The sequence below is a fragment of the Rhamphochromis sp. 'chilingali' genome (assembly GCF_963969265.1).
Source record: "Rhamphochromis sp. 'chilingali' genome assembly, chromosome: 11".
Taxonomy (NCBI): domain Eukaryota; kingdom Metazoa; phylum Chordata; class Actinopteri; order Cichliformes; family Cichlidae; genus Rhamphochromis; species Rhamphochromis sp. 'chilingali'.
This window is the reverse complement of record NC_137938.1, coordinates 34,440,794-34,459,500: the sequence shown is the minus strand read 5'-3', so window position 1 is coordinate 34,459,500 and position 18,707 is coordinate 34,440,794. Positions and strand designations below refer to the sequence as shown.

The window sequence follows — 18,707 nt, the reverse complement described above, 5'->3', positions numbered from 1 at the left end:
TGGGGAATGAACAAACACATCTGCCTCTCTCATGAAAAAGTCTGAATAGGCACCACTTGGCTGGGGAAAGTGGAAAGGTGCCGGCTCCGCGTGGGAGGATTAACTAACACACCTCGACAATTGTGCTGCAGAAGGTGGGCACAGTGATGTTATACTGTCGCTTTCTGTGGAAGCTGTTCAGCTGAACTGAAGCATTACTTTAAAAGTATTTGTGTGCAGAGGTAGAAAAAGAAGCTTGATGCATTTTTTATTGTGATTAGAAAAAAAAGAAAAAGACGAACAGCGGTGCCACAAAGTGGAACCAGGCAGTTGTCTTTTTTAAAAAATTCAAATCTTTGGTCATCTTTAAAAAGTTTTACCTCTTATTGGTCTATACTGACAATGATTACTGACATTTTGATCTTCACCCACGTCAGCCATGGGCAGGCAGCAGGAGTCAGACAAACAACTTGAAAAGGACTAAAACAGGAAGGGCAGTAATTGTGTGCAGGTGACAGCAATGACTGGAACGTTACAGCAGCTTGGCAGCAACAATCTGGAAAAGACCGGCTAAAAACTGTGTCTCTGCTGGGACTCAACGAATGCCTAGTGGGTGGGCAGAGTAGCCGCAAGGTCAGCTGTTCTCAAGAGGAGGTAAACTCTCTGAGGGCAACTTGAGTATAGCTGACGTAAGACAGGCAATGGAAAATTCCAGGGAAGACACAGGAAAAGTGGGAGAAGAAAACTGCTGAACAAAAGAGCGGAGGAGGAGTTCAGACATCATCCTGACAGAAATCCTGCTCTGATGATAGAGATCCCTCCAGGAACCTAGACACATGATGAGCAGGTTCACACTGACCTAATGGTGAAGCAAATATTCTGGAGCAGAGTAAAGCACTTTGGAGCAGTGAATTACACTTCTGATTTCTAACGTAGTTCACTTGAATTATTTCCTATTGATTAAAACCCAAGACAATGTCTGGGAAGCACGATTTGTTGAAGCTTAGCCAGAGGCAACAGGCTCAGAGCAGAATCAGATGTGCTGCTTTAATGAAAGACTATTGTAATGGGAGTTTGGTGCTTTTAGTATAGTTTTATAAAGTCACCAAAACCACAACAGAGAAATGAAAAAACAAGTTTATACCCTAGAATTGTGTGTTAAAAGATATGCCCTTTAAGTAAACTGTGAGGTCATGATCTAAAGTTTTTCCTGGAAGAGAAAAGAACTGCAGTGAGTGACTGCAAATGCACAACAGCAAGCACGACTGGGCTGTCAACAGCGAAGAGAATGAATCTGTGTTTCCTTATTTGACAGAAATCTTATCAGAAATGCTGTTTTTGTTCATTTGAAATGCAAATATTTGCATTATCCTAGAGGAAAAGCAAACTCAGTCACCAAAAGTTAAGAATAAGAATATGAAAACTGCAGTGGATTTTCCTTTGGCTCTAACTTACACGTCTTACAGATTTGTCCTGTCTGTATGCAGGACAAATCTGTAAGTATTGGGGAGACCAAGACTACGGACATAGAAATGTCAGGACTATCATGAAGCCTAATGCAAGAAGTGCTTCACAATTGCCATCTTGGTGGAGATCATTGTAATACTGAAAAGTACCGCTTATTACCCACTGTATGGCAAACAGAAGCAATATTCAAAGCAGTCACATTACTGTAACTGTATCTACTTGCATAGCTTTAAAATATTTAGCCTACAGACTGTCAAATTTGTTTAGATGCTGAGCAGGCTGAGCATTCAAGGCAAAAATCTCTATTTTTCCATAAGATTTAACAACTATTCTAGTCATGACTAGATTTTAATTCTATTATGAAGTTAATAATATGTTTGACTCAAATGCCCTGATGACGTGTTACACTGTAACGAGCGTGTATTCTAGAGAACATCAGTATTAGATGGGGTAATTACTGGTTCTCTTGTTCAGTGTGTCTTTTGCTGCGTCTCCCTCCTCCTTACCCCCAACCGCTCAGCCTGGTTCTCCCAGACGGTTCTTCCTGTTAACAGGGAGTTTTTCCTTGCCACTGTTGCCAAGTGCTTGCTCATAGGGAGTCATGTGCGGGTCATGTGCTCATTGGAGGTTTCTCTGTATTACAGCAGGGTTTTTAACTTAGTAGTATAAAGCACAGATGACCAGATGACCGCAAGATAAAAGAAAGGTTTAAACACAACCATCTAAAGTTTAGGTAGTAAATTAAAAGAAAACTGCAGACCCAGGTCTTACATCAAAATCCATTTTGATTGCAGAGTACGTGTAATAACACATGCTTGCTTTTACTTGGTCTGCCCTGCCTTTGTAAATATAGTTTGTGTTGTTTGTATTTTCATGAAATGTTTGTCTCAAATAGAGTTGAAATCGCTTATTATTGTCGCTTTGGCAATCAAAGTCCTGCAATAATAATACAAGAAGAATTGTACCAGTTGAGCTGTCACAGAAATGAGGGTGTCTCTGACAAATTACTCACTATTGTTCACAGACAATCAGCAGTATCACAAAATAATCCTCAATCCACTGTAGCAATCATCAGTGAGGGGTGCAACTGTGTTTCATTATTACCATGATCAGACTCTGCAGTTTACCGTTATTGTCTTTGAACATCCTGTTTTGGGTTAATGTGATTTTTTGATTAACTTAAAATGTAAGAACATAGAACATAAAATCAGTCTCTATGCGGATGATGTGTTGCTTTTTCTGCAAAACACACAAACCAACCTCTCTGAGGTAATTACTTTAATAAACTGGTTTTCAAGAGTTTCAGATTATTCAATTAACTGGCCAAAATCTACAGTTCTCCCCATTAACTGCTCCTTCCATAATTCTTCCTCTGCCCCACTGCAATCCGGAAATATTAAATATTTAGGTATTAATGTCTCTCCTAAGCTTTCAGACTTAACTAAACTAAACCACATCCCACTTCTAAAGAAAGTAGAAGGCGATCTGACTAGATGGAAATCTTTACCCATATCACTCATGGGAAGGGTCGCCACTATAAAAATGATGATCTTGCCAAAAATAAATTACTTATTTTTGATGATCCCTAACAAACCATCACAAGATTGGTTCAGATCTCTGGATTCATATATTTCCAAATTCCTTTGGAAAGATAAATCCCCGCGTATTAGCTTAAAAACGCTACAAAGAACCAAGGATAGAGGAGGATTAGATCTGCCTAATTTTCACCAATACTTCTTAGCCAACAGGCTTCAGTTCATCTCAGAATGGTTAAAACATACCTTCTTAGTTGAGCCCTGGCTAGATGTTGAACAGGCACTATGCAAGGATCTAGAGATTTCAGACCTACCATTTATTAGCTCAAACATCAAAAGACATGAATGCTTTAAAAGTATCAACATCAGCTTTTCTCTAACAGCATGGTGGGAGTTTCTAAAAATAACGGAGTCTTCATTAATCCCATGCAAACGTACACCTATCTGGAATAACCCTGACATATTACAAAACAATAATATGATTAATTTCCCAGAATGGAGTTGTAAAGGAATTAAATACTTAGAACATATATTAGAGGGAACAGAATTTATTCCATTTGACAGACTAGTTGAACAATATGGGATCAACAAGACAAGGTTTTTAGAATATCAACAAATTAAATCCATAGTAAAAAAGAAATTTAACCTCAGTCAAGTTGAATTACAAACACCACTAAGTGCGGCACATTTTCTTACTCTTAAATCCCCCAAATTATTATCTAAAATATACAGAACACTTTCTAAATTAGATGAATCAATATCCCTTCCTACTGCAAAGTGGGAAGCAGATTTATCAGTCAACCTAGACCAAAACTTCTGGTCTCAGATTTGCTTAAAAACTTTTAAATTAATTAAAAATCCCAGTCTGCAATTAATACAATACAAAATACTTCATAGAGTGCACTATACAGGTCATCGGATGTTCAAGATGGGCTTTACATCTTCCAACAACTGCTCACACTGTCAAGGCAATACACCAGACAATTACATCCACGCTCTTTGGTTCTGTCCACCAGTGCAAAAGTTTTGGCGCGAGATATGTGAAGACTTATCAAAGTGTCTGAAATGTAACATCCCAACTTCCCCCTTAGTGTGTCTACTGGGCAGCTTAGATAATGTCACTTCAGAAAAGAATATAGCCCATATGATCTTCACTGCCCTATGCATAGCCAAGAAAACAGTCCTCATGAACTGGAAAAATAAAAATAATCTTAATTCTAACCAATATAGAAATTATCTATTAGATTTCATTAGTCTTGACACAGCCTCTGCCACCACATTAGATCAATTGCTCTGGGCCCCTTTTATCAGCTCCATCACCTAGTGGGGGTGGGGGGTCATAGTTTGGTCCCGCCTTCACTGTTGTGATTGGTGAGGGGGTAGGGACAGGCTTAGGGCGTCGGGGGGTTCCCCGGAGGCATCTTCCTTGGGGAGCTCAACCCGGGGTAGCGGTCACGTCCAGTTGGGGGCTCTGTTGGCTCTCAGGTGACTGTTTCCTCGCGGCTGCGTGCAGCGGGGCTAGGGGAGGGTCTGTGCTGACGGACGTGGGTTACTGACCTGGCAACCTGGCTGCCCCTGGGTGGGTCCGGGATGGGCGTGAGGTTCTGGGGGCGCTCCGTCTCTGGGCTGGGGCCCGGGCCGGGCCTCGGGGGCTTGGGTCCTGGTTGGTGTGTTGCCGGGGTTGTGGGCGGGTGGGTGCATGGGGGCCCGGCCCTGGAGCAGGGTGCCGCCGGTGCGTCAAGCCGCCTGGGGGGCTCTTCAACTGGTGGGGGGGATGGTCACATCTTGCAGGAGCTTTCTTCTCTTCAGGAACTCTCTGCAGGAGGGGGAGATACAGGAGAGGTGGAGGAAGATCTCAGCCTGGGCGTTTACTGTCTTATGTAGTCTGGAAGATGTGTGGATGGTGGGGTGGGTGCAGTTTTCTCTGTGGTGGGGTTGGGTGGACTGTCCAGGGCTCTGTGGAGCCGGGGGGCGCTACTGCACTGGGCCCCGGTCTGATGGGCCTGGGCCCCCCTTCCCTGGCGGGTCGCGGAGGGTGGGAGTGCCTACTGGGGTCAGCGGGGGAGCTGGCCCCAGGGAGGGGTTACCTGCCCCTCCCTTCCTTCCCTCCCCATCTCCAGCTGCCTCCCTCTTCCCGCTCCTCCACAACCACCCACACATGCAGGGCCTTGGAGTGGGGGTATGTCACCAGGGTGCAGAGGAGGCTACCCCCCCCCCCCCCCCCTGTCCCCTTCTGGCTGCCTCTGCCTCAATTTTATCCCACAACTTAGACATTCACATTATTCACACTCTCATTACACATACATATAGGATCTTGGGGGTGGGCACAATCACGGAGTCCAAATCACCATCAGGGTGTATACCTCACCCCTGACGTCGTTGCCCACCTCTCAATTTTAAATACACTTAGTCATTGAGGGCTAGCAGGAGGGACTATGCGCTTACCTGCTGCTCCTTGGCAGGTAGCTCCATGCCCTCCTGGGTTTTAATTGCACCTTAGAACACATATGCATCAACACTACAATGAGCGGGTGGAGGGAGGTTTGGAGTCTTCTCCCACCCCCATTCTCTGCGGCCTGCTGGAGCGGGAGGGCTAGTAGGAGGAGTTGGCCGTCCGACTGCGGTCTGGGGTGTGGGGCCTCCCTGCTGCTGCGGAGTCGGGGTGGTCTGCCTCTCCCCACCGCAGGGAAAAGGGTAACACCACCTGGGTCTGGGTGCAATTCCCCCCTCCAGGGGCAAGGGTACCTAGACCCGGTTTGTAGAGTACGCTTGGGGAGTGTGATTGTGTGTACAGCGTCTCTTTATGTCTGTCTCCACGTTGGTTGAGTGTGGAGTGAGTGCATATGAGAGCATGAGGGTGGGAATGGATGTTTGTGTCTGTGTGTGCCTGTATGTCTGTGTCTATATGTCAGGTTGGGTATCAGACGCCACCTCTCTGGGGACACCTCAGGCCCTCCAAGGTTTGGAGGCCTATCTCCACCCACCACCACTTCCCCTGCCGGTGGCGGACTCCCTCAGGTGTCGGTGTGTTGGTGGTTCTTTGTGTCTGGAGGTGGGCGTCCGGGTACACACCGGCTCACTCCTTGGCGGCCGCTTGTCGGGGCCTGGGGCCTGGGGCTCGCTCGGGCCCCTTTGGAGGTGGGGTGCCCCCGGCCTCTCGGCCTGGGGCTCGGTCACTCAGGCACAGCTGGGGGCCGGCGGAGCTCACGGGCGCGTCACTGCAACTCCCCCTGACTTCTGCTCCGCGGCTGCTGGGCGAGCCCTCATCTGGGACTCTCCTCAGCTCTTACTGGAACAGTGGCGCGGCTGCCCCTCTGTTGGTCTTCCATGGTCTCTTGTGTTCTGGGGGCCTCTGGATGTCTGGAGTTTTGATCTCCTCCATACCCGCTTCACACCCTGGAGGACGGGGCTGTGGCCCCCCCACACTCCCTAGCAGATCATTACATGGAGAAACCTTTGGAATGCAAGCATGCTGATCCACACAGGTATGCACACATGGGTATTCACAGACGCGGACTAAAGCTTTCTTGGCTGCTGCCTCAAAGCACACTGTGCGCTGTCTATCTTGCGTGCTGCACAATATCGTTTATTATTTAGTAAATATTGATATCTATGACTAGCTAGTTTATTGTGATGGTGCTTTGTTTTCTCTATTATTATGTTGCTCTTTGTTGTTTGCTGTCTCCTCTGTTTGTTTTTTTTGTTTGTTTTTTTTTTTTTTCTCCATACAGGTGACCCAGGAGTTCTTTTTTTTTTTTTCTCTCTCTTCCCCCCCCTTCTCACCGTCTCTTCTCCCCTTTGGTTTTCTTTCTTTCTCTCCCCCTCTTTCTCTCATTCATTCCCCCTGTCCTATTTATTAAAAAAAAAAAAAAAAAAAAAAAAAAAATGACAAAAGATGAACTGAAGCTCTGCCATCACGTAATGTCGCATACTGCTGTTTCTGATGTCATTTAAAAAAAAAGAAAAAAAAAAAAAAAAAAAAAAAACTTACACTGCCCTTATTTACTTAATTTCAAACCAGGGGCACTCTAACTGTACACTATTAAATATCAGGGAATCAAAATTAGGGACAAGGTGGTAAACACAGGGGAACAGTTAGGATAGAGCCAAAAGGAAAGTCAATAATGGACTTTAAAAGTTCCCACACTTTCCCTGTTTCAGGCTTGTGTGTATTTACAGAGCGTCCCTAAAGGGTTTGAAACATTTACTGTTGCCTAAAGATGAATGTGACACTTTTAGTGTGTTTGGTTGTTTAAAAGTGCTTCCAGACTGGCTGGAAAACAAAATGCAAACAGTCTAAGGTGCGAGATACCTAGGCAAAGTTGCTTTTCTTGTGTGGAAAAATACTTACATTTACATTGAAGTGTGCAGCTATTCTGAGTTTCACGACTTCTGATTATTCCGTGACAGAAGCAGAGAAGAGGGCAGACTAATAAAAGCTTTTCCATCTCCACCAGTATTCTCAGCAGGTAGAACGACCTAACACGCCTACTCAACAGATGGGAAACTGGAATATGTTATCAGCTTTAATGAAGAGTGTACTGACAGAAAATAAAAAGAAAATTAACTGTTAGAAACACAAAGGCAGTTCTAACATTTCTGATATCAATAAAGAAACTCTTTAACATCCTGCAGCTACACAGCCCAGTCTACACTGGCCACTTCCATACATACATCTATTCAGCTGTATGTATTGAAGCACAATGAAGCACAGTGTGGCTGATCAGCCACATGGTTTGAACTGGAAGAAAGGGGAGTCAAGTAACTTGAACATGGATGGATGGAATGGTTGCCGACGCCAGACTGGCTGGCCTAACTATTTCCAAAAAAGCAGATCTACTGGGATTTTCCTGCGCAACAATCTGTAGAAAAACTGAAAAAGAGAAAATATCCTGTTGATGTCAGAGGTCAGAGAATAGCCTGACAGCTTCAAGCTGACTGGAAGCTAACAGTAACTCACATAATGACTCATTACAACCAAGGTATGAAATCCAAACAACTTGAACCTCGAAACAGATGAGCTACAGCAGCAGGTGGCCGGTTAGAGGGAGGTCTGGGCTTTTATGCTTAGGCTGCTGCCCCCGTGACCTGACCCCAGATAAGCGGAGGAAGATGGATGGATGGATGGATGGATGGATAGTTGCCATGACGTTATTACAACAGTTTTGTAAGGATTTCTGAGCATTTTTTCTAGACGTCGAGTCTAAAACTAGTTCCTAAATGAAAATGGGATCATTTACATAATGTCTGTCTGACGTCCACAACGGAGTTTGTAGCTAGGACAAGTCTGTGTAACTTATATTTTTCTATAAAAAGGTATTCCATCATGAGGCATCCTTGAACCTGTGATTCTGCAAACCAGTATGGGGATCAATATATCAGCATATAACAAGTATATTGTTAACATGGGACAGACAGACGAACGCTGTCATAGACTAATAAAGGAAACATTCAAAAACACAGGTGCAAATGGTCACAAGTGAACATCGTATTAAAAACCAAATTTTAATGAATTTGCTTCCATTATTGCAATAATATCAATATTTATTGATTTATAAGAGAGGGTCTGACTCAACTACTGTTGTAAGTAGAATTAACATTAACATCTACAGTGCAGTGTTTGCAAACAGTCTTGACTGGGAAGAAAATGTCAACGTTTCAAGCATGTTTGCTGAAGTGCATTAGTCGTGTAGGCAATGTCAAGCAGGTAAAAGAAAATAATGGCCGCTTTTTTAACCGAAACGCACTCGGTATTACGCAGTGAAATGTGAAGCCTGGCGAAGATCAGCCTGGAAACATTAAAACACTGTCTCTGCACTGCATTAACAGAGAAGGGACTCTCCTCAGCCTTTGCCCTGACACACTTTGTTGCTGAATTGGACAGAAAGACAGAGTTATGCAACTGTCTACCTTTGTACTGTAAATCTTGCCCAAGTTATTTGGAAAGAGAGAAGAGGATGACACACGGATCTGGCGAGGCTCTCTGGCTCAGGAAACTCTACAGCAGAGAACCACACTCGCTGCAGCCTGCTGGGAAAGTGGAGCCTGTGCTGTGGAAAGCTAACGCCAGTTAAAAACATCTGGGCCATAAGAGAATGGGTGACCTCTTACTAGAAACACGCACTGGGCAAGAAACATGTTATTCCTCTTTCATTCTGCCGCAGATGCTGTGAAATGAATCCGCAGTGACGAGGCCACAAAAAGTAGCATAATCAGTGAAGATTTTTGTAGCTATTCGTGGAAATATCATTAATCATCGGGCATAACGTGGTGAAAAGAAGACTCAGGACTCTCTATCTGAATTTATTCTTCTGTGCTGTTCTTGGCTGGGCTGTTAATTTATCAACAATTCTCCATCGAAAACCCCCCCGCCACTGCGCACGTATCTTTTTAAGAAATCCCCCTGTCATGTATCATTTAATTCCTCCCCACGCCGATGTGTACGGGGCTCGTCTGCAGAGAGCAGCTGCAATGCCAGAGCTATGTTATTCCTTTGCTCCCTTCAACCACCCACGGAGCCACCCTCACACTCCACATGGACCACGCCTGCCAGAGACTGAAATGTTGCCGGAGCAAATGTACCACGACCCACATATAATCCACTTGCAAAGCACAAACACCCACACACCAAAGGCATATCACAGGCAGACTCCCATTCTGAAGCCTGCAGCAGTGTGCAGTGCACCATCTCCAGCTGCAGCAAATTCAGTGTCATCTTTCAAATCACTTCCTAAAGCTCTAATATGCAGTTTTTCCTCAGCTGGTCGAGTTCCAGCACCAAAACCTGTCAATCATCCTGATGAGCTGTCTGCCTCGAAACAGCCTCTCGCCCCGGGCTGAGGTAACCGTAAAGCCACCACAGCCGATCAGTGAGCAGATGGCGAGCACAACCAATCTGCAATTAGAGAAAAAGAAATGTTTGCGGTGCTTTTTGAATAGGTCTTGCAGTCACGTAAACATCCCTAACAGGGTTGATAACGCAAATTTAGGTGAATGTTGCAGGTTTAAGATTGCAAGCCTAATGTGAGATTAAACACGTCTATATTTAAGTTTAAGAAAAGCCTTTTCTGTTTCTTTCTCCTGTTTACAAAAAAAAGTAAATGTATTTTTCTTCCCCCCGGCGTTCTGTCTGTTGGTGTCTCTTTTCATTCCTCGGACTGTGTTTGATTTCTACTGATGTCTTTGTGTCAGGGGAGACGTCGGCAGAGTGTCGACAGCGAGGGAGAATAAGCAGGTCATTTGCTGGATGCTATCTGACAGCCCACAGAAGGCCTGTCCATCTCAAAGTTCAGCACAGCATCCGACGCTGACGCTACCCCACTCAGCGCTGCCGGATAATGTGACAGGACATGACAGTGATGAGCTGAGATGGCGGTCGACACTAGCTGACGTTTACAGCGGACGGCTGGTAAAAGGGTCAGAAACACACACTGAGTGCTGTCTTTTCTGGCTTTGCAAGGATTCAAATCCCATTACTCGCCGATATGGGTTTGTGTGTGACAGCAGTTAGTGCCAGTCAAATAGGCTGGATTTGAAATACACACACAGAGCATCACATAATCAATTATTTGACATTTCGGATTAATTTGTCCCTCTGAGTTGTTTTCAGGGAGATTATAATCACTTTGAAGCAGCAGTATGTCACATTTTTACTGATCTACACCATAAAATGGCTGCAATGTAACTGCAGGAGGCTGGTAAGTCAATACCAATAACTTACTGGCCCAGCAGGGAGATTCTTATATTTAATGTAATGTTTTTGTCACTGTTCTCTGTGAGCAACAGCATTTGTATATGTACCTTTATGTTGGATTAGAATCCTCACAATTGAGATAAATGAGTGTTTTGCATTTGTATGTTTTCATCTTTATTATGTCAAGACAGTTGAGAATTGGCATTGTTTTTACATGTGGTTCATTGCTCCCACCTGTGTCTTGATATTCAGTCAGTCCTCCATTTGCATGTAGCCCTGTCTGCCTGTGTTCACTTATATAAAAAGGGATGTTTTGCAGGTCATGTGACTTGCATACAAAATGATCCCTATGAGTGCCACCGATTCAGATGTTGATGATGTTGATAAAATGATTAAAAATATTTAAAGAACATAGAAATTTAACAGTAAAATGCAACACTGTTGCAAATAAAACAGAAGTTTAATGCTGCAGAAAATCATTAATCTGGTGAGTAGCTGCACAGAGCAATAAAATTAAGATTTTAGTTTATTTTTTTCTTTTATTTATTTATTTATTTTTAGCTCTGAATGCTCCTACTTGTTTCTGAGGTCTTTGCTGCACATTACAGCTCTGAAGTGACCAATCATTTAAAATGCACACTTTAAATTTTATATTACTCTACAGTGCTTTTCCTCTCACGTGCGCTCACTGTCCTCTGCTTTGTCTGCAGCGACTGTGTTGCTTCAGTCTCTGTTCCAATTTTGTTTTTAATCTCTTGATTTTTCTCCATAATATAGTTTCATCTTCCTCTGCACAATTACCCACTTTGTTGCCAGTACACTTCTCAATAACTGTGACTGATCAGGTGCTCCCAACAACATCGCATTAGTGTGAATGCAGAGGGGAAACCCTGGTTTAACTTAGTGAGTGGATAACTAACTCTAAGTCACCGCTAATCCTGATCTCCACTGTTAGAGTAACTAAAAATTACCTGGAGTACAAGTACCAGCTGTATAAAATACAGAAATATGTGGAATAGATAGACTGCTAATAGGAAGTGCAGAGGAATGAGAGAAATACAAAACATAATGACCTTAAAGAAATCACATATGAACAATAGAAATAATAAAATAAAAGTATATCGAAACATATGAAACAAATGAAGGAAAAAGATGAGCAAAAATGCTAAAAGCTGTATTCTAACTCCATAAACCGCAGCTAAATTCCAAGAAGCTTATTTTGTTCATCTGGACTGAGGGTTTTCAAAATGCTACGTCCAGATGAACAGAATCAACTTTTTGGGATTTTCTTACCTGGACGATTGAGCATGCATCAATACATCGAACAGCCAAAATATAAGGCCAGTGTCTCCAGGTGTAGTGCACAGAGGCGCTCTTTAAGAGAGCAGCTCGCTGTAGCTCAATGATGAGAAGCCTCAGCAAGGGCAGAGAACAAACTGGTAATTACATTAAGAAGTCCACAGTGCCTCACAGCCTAACTGCACCTGTGTGACTCAGTTTAGTAGATTTGTTGCTGGAGGTGAGTCTTTCCCATTGTGTGTGTGTGTGTGTGTGTGTGTGCACAATTGTATTCATGGGTGTGTGTGAGAGAGGAGTACTCACAACCACAGAAAACTGAAGGCTGTGAGTGGTAGTCACTTTACTTTAGTCAGCCATAAAGTGTGCAGATAAGCTGAGGCTGCAGTAAAGAAGTTACTGAAAGGGAAGAGAGCCGTTATAAACAGGACCGCGGCTCCCAGCTGCACCTGATTGTTTACCATAACATTATGTGAACATAATGTGATCATTTCTTTTATTTTAATTTGCATGATTATCATTAGTTTGGGTATAATACAATACCCCATTACAAATAACAAACACACACAGAGCACATATAAACAAAAAGTTTTTTTCTTTCCACATTTTTTCTGTGAAACGGATACTTTGTTAACACAAACGTATGTTTGTAAGCTTTATTTCAGATGTGTTGCAGTTCTGGCTGATTTACACCAGTAGAGCACGTCTCTATTTTGCTTTATCATCTTGTAAGCAAAAAACAAAATGCTGGTTTACTATGCAGTATAACTCAGACCTTTTCATTATGCATGTGGATGTATATACATAATTTATGTGAGCAAACAAATTACAGATTGCGGCTTAGAGGTTCTTATAGGTGGAAATCTGCTCTCTGTGCACAGAACTGGAAGCAGCATTCCTGGTTTTCAAATCCACCGACTCTGGACAGAAAAAGAATCGACTCTTCTGACATTACAGGCTCAATACTCCATACGTGAAGATTTTGGATTTAGTGCGTAATATTAAAATACCTGATTATGGCTTGGAAAACATCACTGTCCTAGAAACTGGAGCTCAACAGACAGGACTGGATCTGAATCTGCACTGTCCCAAGTTTTTGTGGTTAATGCTTTATTTGTTTTTTTTTTTAAAAAGAACACACATCATGTATTAACACATGAGGATTGTTAAATCTTAATAGCTATAGTTTGATGTTATTGCTATTTTCACTATATTTGTAGCAGTTGTAGATGTGGATTCTTTAAAGTAATTTATATGCATATTCTTTAAGCAGCAAGATAGCACATAACTGCCCAATCCCACATACACAGTGCATACATAACAGAGGACAGGAGCTCTATGCACACAGTGTGCTGTATTTTAAATATGTTTATATGTTTAACATGGTGTTTAAACATGATACAGAGAGGGAGAGAGAATGACTGGTTAATGAGGTCTAAATGCTCTGTTCACCATCATTCAACTTGCTTACTATTCACTAAAGTGGAATGAATGACCTGTCAAACCTAATTCTTTTCTCTATGTGTCTCCCAATTACATCCAGCACCTGACCCAGTCCGTTACTTCATCATCAGACAACACTGTAAGTTGCTGCGACACAGAAAGGACTCCACTCCAGGCACTCATAAAAAAAAAAAAATCAAATCAAAACAAAACAAAGGTTAAGCACCTAAAAATAATCTTGTTTGGTAAATTAATTAGAATGTGTAAATAGACAAATTAAGTGGTATAACTTTTCTTTATCTTCCAGTCATTTCTCATGCACGGGCATGCCCATTATCATTAGGTATGCATATGGTAAATAGAAATGTGGTGAAGAAAGGACATGCTTTGCACAGAAAATGAATAAGCAATTAAATGTGAGTGACTGGAGACAAAAATATATATTTTTTTATTTTATTATTTTTTATTATTAAAATGGAACACTAAAGAGACACGATAACCTTTTACTATATGTTTTGAAAACATAAAATGTATAAATATAGCAATTGCTGAGAAGGAGCAGAAAACGTTGCTCACACAGCTAATGGGTAACAGACGGCCAAACCTGCAGAAGAAACTCCACCAACCTAAGCAAGCTAACTGACAAAATAGTCCAGTAGCTTCTCACTCCAAAACAGAGCAATAGACAATGAGACTTTAGACCATTACACACCAAACATGTTTCTTTTTTGAGGAAAAAATTGTCCTCAAAAACAAACTGAAAAAGTTGAAGATTAAGCCATGATCAGCTGCTCCTCATGTTTCTAAACAAGAAAATTTAAGAAATTGAGAATCTGGGTTCATCCTATTCTCAAAGGAAAACAGCAGCAGGGAGAATTTCATGGTTTAATCCAGGCAGAGAAATCATTTGCTCGGAGCAGCATCTATGCGTGTTTAGTGCCATTGCGCGTTTTGAGGTATGGGCCGGCTTGTTGCCAAATGCAGTAATCTGATTGGTCAGATCTCATTATTTAGGTGCAATACATCGGAAAAATTGAGCATGGTGGAAAAAAACGTATATCCCCAAAGTTTGATTCTGTTCATCTGGACGTAGAGCTGGGCGATAGAACGATAACGATATGTATCGCGATATAACTTTTACTCGATAGAGAAATTAAGCTATCGCGATAGACCTCGCCGCTCTTGTCCTCTTCAAAAAAAAAAAAAAAAAAAAAAAGGTCAGCCGATCCAAATTCAGTAGCGCAGAGCTGAACCAATCACAGCCGCAGCGTCACGTCGCGTGACTTGCTACGTACAGCACAAGTGCCAAGCCGCACGTGTGTTTGTTTGGGAAGCAGCCAGCGGGTAATGGAGCCAGCGCATAATGGAGGAAATGAGTGTGCCGACTAGAAAAATCAACCGAGCGTGACCGAAGAGAAAACAGATGATGGTTCCAATGCCGGAGAGATTGTCGAACGGAAGAGCCATAGAAATTCCGTAGTTTGAAGGTATTTCGGCTATTTCAAGTCTGACAAAAAACAGAGTAGCGTGCACTGTAAATTGTGCCGAAAGCAAGTCTGGAAATACAATAAACTGGTGCATGCGTCACACTGTGCGCCACGTTATTGTTTCGGTGAAATGAATTTCTACAATACTGTTAATTCTACTCTCTGCAGTGTTTAAATGCTTACATATACACACAGTTACTGTCCCTCCACACATACGACTCGGTTCTGCTTCTATGCCGCAGCTTTGTTTACTTTTTCCCACCGAGGCTTCTAGACTTCTGATTGGCCAACATTTCTGCACGGTTAGGAATCTAGCGCCACCTGCTGCTTTGGCATGTTCATAGCAGCGTTTTCCTTCATTTCTGCCTTTACGTGTGAACGGGATTATTTTTTAAAACGAAAAGGGAAAATCTCAGTTTTCAAAAATACCCGTGTACGTGTGGACGTAGCCTCAGTCTCTGACTGGAAGCGCTAATTCGTCATTCGGCTTTTGTCAGACTAAAGTAACTGTTAAAACTGTTTGAAAAGCTCAGCTATACAACAAGGAGAGATTGAGAATTTCCTTTTAGTTCTCAGTTTATTTGATATTGACAAAAGTTAGTCAGTTTTGTCTGTTCTTCTGTAAAACAAACTAAGATTTATTTTTAGAATTAATATTTTGTTTCTAAGTGGAATTGACAATTTAGTCTGTTTCATTTGTTCTATTTTGAAACTTAAACGCTTTAGCGGCTGCCTTTTGTGTAGTTTGCAATATTTGCCTTTATTTATCTGAAAAAGTCTCATGTTCCTTAAGTACATCTACCCTGTTGAACTTATTATGGGAAATAAATATTTAAAAACAAGCTGCTGATTATTTCACATTTTACTTGTGAGCAACGGCACATTTAAATCTTACAAATATAGTTATTTGGCTTATATCGTGATAGATATCGTTATCGCCTGAAATGAAAAAAACATATCGTGATATGAAAAAATCTCATATCGCCCAGCTCTATCTGGACGTAACGTTTTCAGTGGGAGAAACGTTTCGTCACTCATCCAAGTAACTTCGTCCACAATCTTATAAACAGTACATTTGCATAATGACCGAAATTAGCACCACTGAAGGAACAATGGGCTGGCAGGTCAGTTCCTTCATCATTAATATGCAAATTCTCATGACCATTGATCAACAACCACTGACCAATGGCCATGAGTACCATTCACAGAGTTGGGGAATGGCTGCAATCACAGCATTTTACGTGTCTGGTAAGTAAAGGACTTTGCACCAATGTACGCACAAGCCAGGCCACACTGCAGACCTGCAGTACTGTTTGTACTGACCAGAGCCGGCTTGTGTTTTCTCCCAAATAATACAGACACTTGGTTTGGACACATGGACAAAATGGACGATATTTGACCCCACCTGATTCACAAACTCCTCCATGCGTCTAAGTATAATCAGCCATTCCAAACTAAAGTCATCCCTTACTTGCCTTTCATCAAATAACATCTGTGTTACTATAGATCTGTGCCTACTGGCTGGTGGTCATTCGTTTAATAAGCTACTGTTTGCATAAGTTTACATGGCTCCCTACAGAGACTGACTTTGGCAGTTTGACTTTGTCCAGTGTTACCGTAGTGTTTCTGTTAAAGATGTCACTTGCCCACTGCACTATGTTCCATTAACTTCCCCGACTTGTTAAATGAAGTAAAAAGAGCACTATTAAAATGATCTTATTTATAATTTAATAACAAAAAAGCAGAGAGTTTTGCATGCTTTCATTCTTTAGATTAAAGTTATCTTTGTTCCTCCCAATTATCTGGAAGGTCGGGTGGCTGTAATGTTTCTGCCCGCATGTTTCTGCTGTACACATGCTCCATTTACTTATGTGAAGTCTAATGAATATAATGACTCCAACTGTAGATAGATAAAAGGGGGGGGGGGGGAAGAACAATTTAATTGTTGAGGGCTTCACTGAGCAGGAAAATTCACACTTTGAATAATATTCATAAAAGCCACGTTCTGCCTTGATACTCTTTGTACATATTCTGATGGGATTAAACGGGTTACTAAAAATCTATTTGACCTTGTTAAAACTTTAAGCTTCCCCCTTTAAAGCCTTTGGGGAAAGTCTGTTTCCACTTGATGGTTATATTTGTTTACCTGCTTTTCATTTGAGTGGAGGCTCTTCAGACGGTAAAATCTCAACAAAGTGACTAAAATCTAATTTTCCACATTTGTTCTGCAAGTCAAATTGATTAAAATGGATTAACAGAAGTACAACTAACTAAAAGTTCACTTCTTCCAATGAACTCATCACAGTTTTTAAAGCAAAGTTCCTTATTGATGGGATTTAAGCAGTGCAATTATGGAAAAGAAAGGCTCTTTGTGAGTGGATGAGTTTTACACTGAAGACCGAGCACTGCACTCTCTTTGGTTTCACTCTCCAAGACATATTGTTGCTTTTTCTTTGTTTTTGCTTGAACATATCTCCACCTTCCATTACTTCAGCTTTTTTCTCCATTTTTCGCTAACCCTGAACCTCGTTTTTTTCTGCACTCTTTTTCTTCCTCCCTGCATTTTCTTTGCAGTTCTCTCTGACAGACATGGTGTTATTCAGCAGGTATGCATGTTCCCTTCACATTTTCCCATTGCTCTTCCCCACTGACCCCTCTCAAACCACTGGCCACCTTCAGGATGAAATATTGAACTGGGCAAGCTCTCAGCAGGCATTTGGCAGCCTCACACTCCCTCGTGAGTCCAGGTGAGGTGAAATATAAAAATGTAACACCATAACCACTTCTGCGCCAAGTCCTCCCACAGCCTTCAGCCATTACATCCCATTCAGTATTATCACAGTGTTCTAGATTTCGTCTCTTGTGGCTATTTAAAGTAATTATGTTTGAATTTGTTTTTATTAGAGCTTTATTTGTATTTCTCAACAAGCCGACGAGCTTCCCTGTCTTTTAAATCAAAGCTTTTAAAAACGATTTCCATGTAAACAATATAAGTGCGATTTATTTTTTTTCTAATTTTTGGGCAACATTATGAGAAAACAAAAACCTTATTTTCTGTGCAGGTTCTGCAGGATCAATACTTAATCTTGGTCCTTGAATCAATGCAGGTCCTACTTTCATCTGCACATGACTTTTTAAACCTATAATCTTTCTGCACTGAGCTTTACGGGTCAAACAATTAGATGGGCTAACATGTTGGCATTTTGATTGTTCACAGGTTTGAGTTTTTGTAGAAAAATATTAAATGCTCCAACGTACTTTCAAGAAATACTCATGGCATGGCTCCACCTCTTCTTTAAGCTTTGTTGTACTGCCTTTAACTACGTGTCTACAAATATCATAATTTCTTTGCACAGAAGCCTCCACTGTAGCCAGATTTAATTTAATTGCATGTTTAGTATACTACAAAAAATATATTGTGATTGTGTTTATCATTGATTGTCAGCTGATGGATTTTAGCTCAAATCACTGAAACGTCATATAGGGCTACTAGATTGACTGCAGACCTTTTTTTAAGAAGACCAGACAAATTCTAAAATTGTCTTCTTTTAAATCTTTTTCACCAGTTTTTGTTTTTTTTACCATTAGACACAAACACACCTGTATCATGATTAAAATTCTGGATTTAATAGCAATGGCATCTCAGACAGCCAATGTGAAGAAAACTACAAACATATAATGTTCAATATTTATCACTGAGATATATTTATTCAGTACCACCACAGTACCGATATGTAAATATGAAACATCTGTTAAAATATGTGGGCAGGGCTAGCTGCCATTTCAGTTTTGGAGCCTGACTAACAC

The 18,707-nt window shown here is 41.6% G+C and overlaps 1 protein-coding gene and 1 long non-coding RNA gene across 2 annotated transcripts in view; one reads left to right on the top strand and one right to left on the bottom strand.

Annotated features, from left to right (window-relative positions):
- Positions 1 to 18,707, bottom strand: part of znf385d (zinc finger protein 385D) — a 97,795-nt gene that overhangs the window by 51,927 nt on the left and 27,161 nt on the right. The gene's annotated exons all lie outside the window — the stretch shown is intronic.
- LOC308405024 lies at positions 4,884 to 6,875 on the top strand. Its single transcript, XR_013973251.1, has 2 exons — positions 4,884 to 6,466; positions 6,713 to 6,875. It is a non-coding gene; the product is annotated as an uncharacterized lncRNA (long non-coding RNA).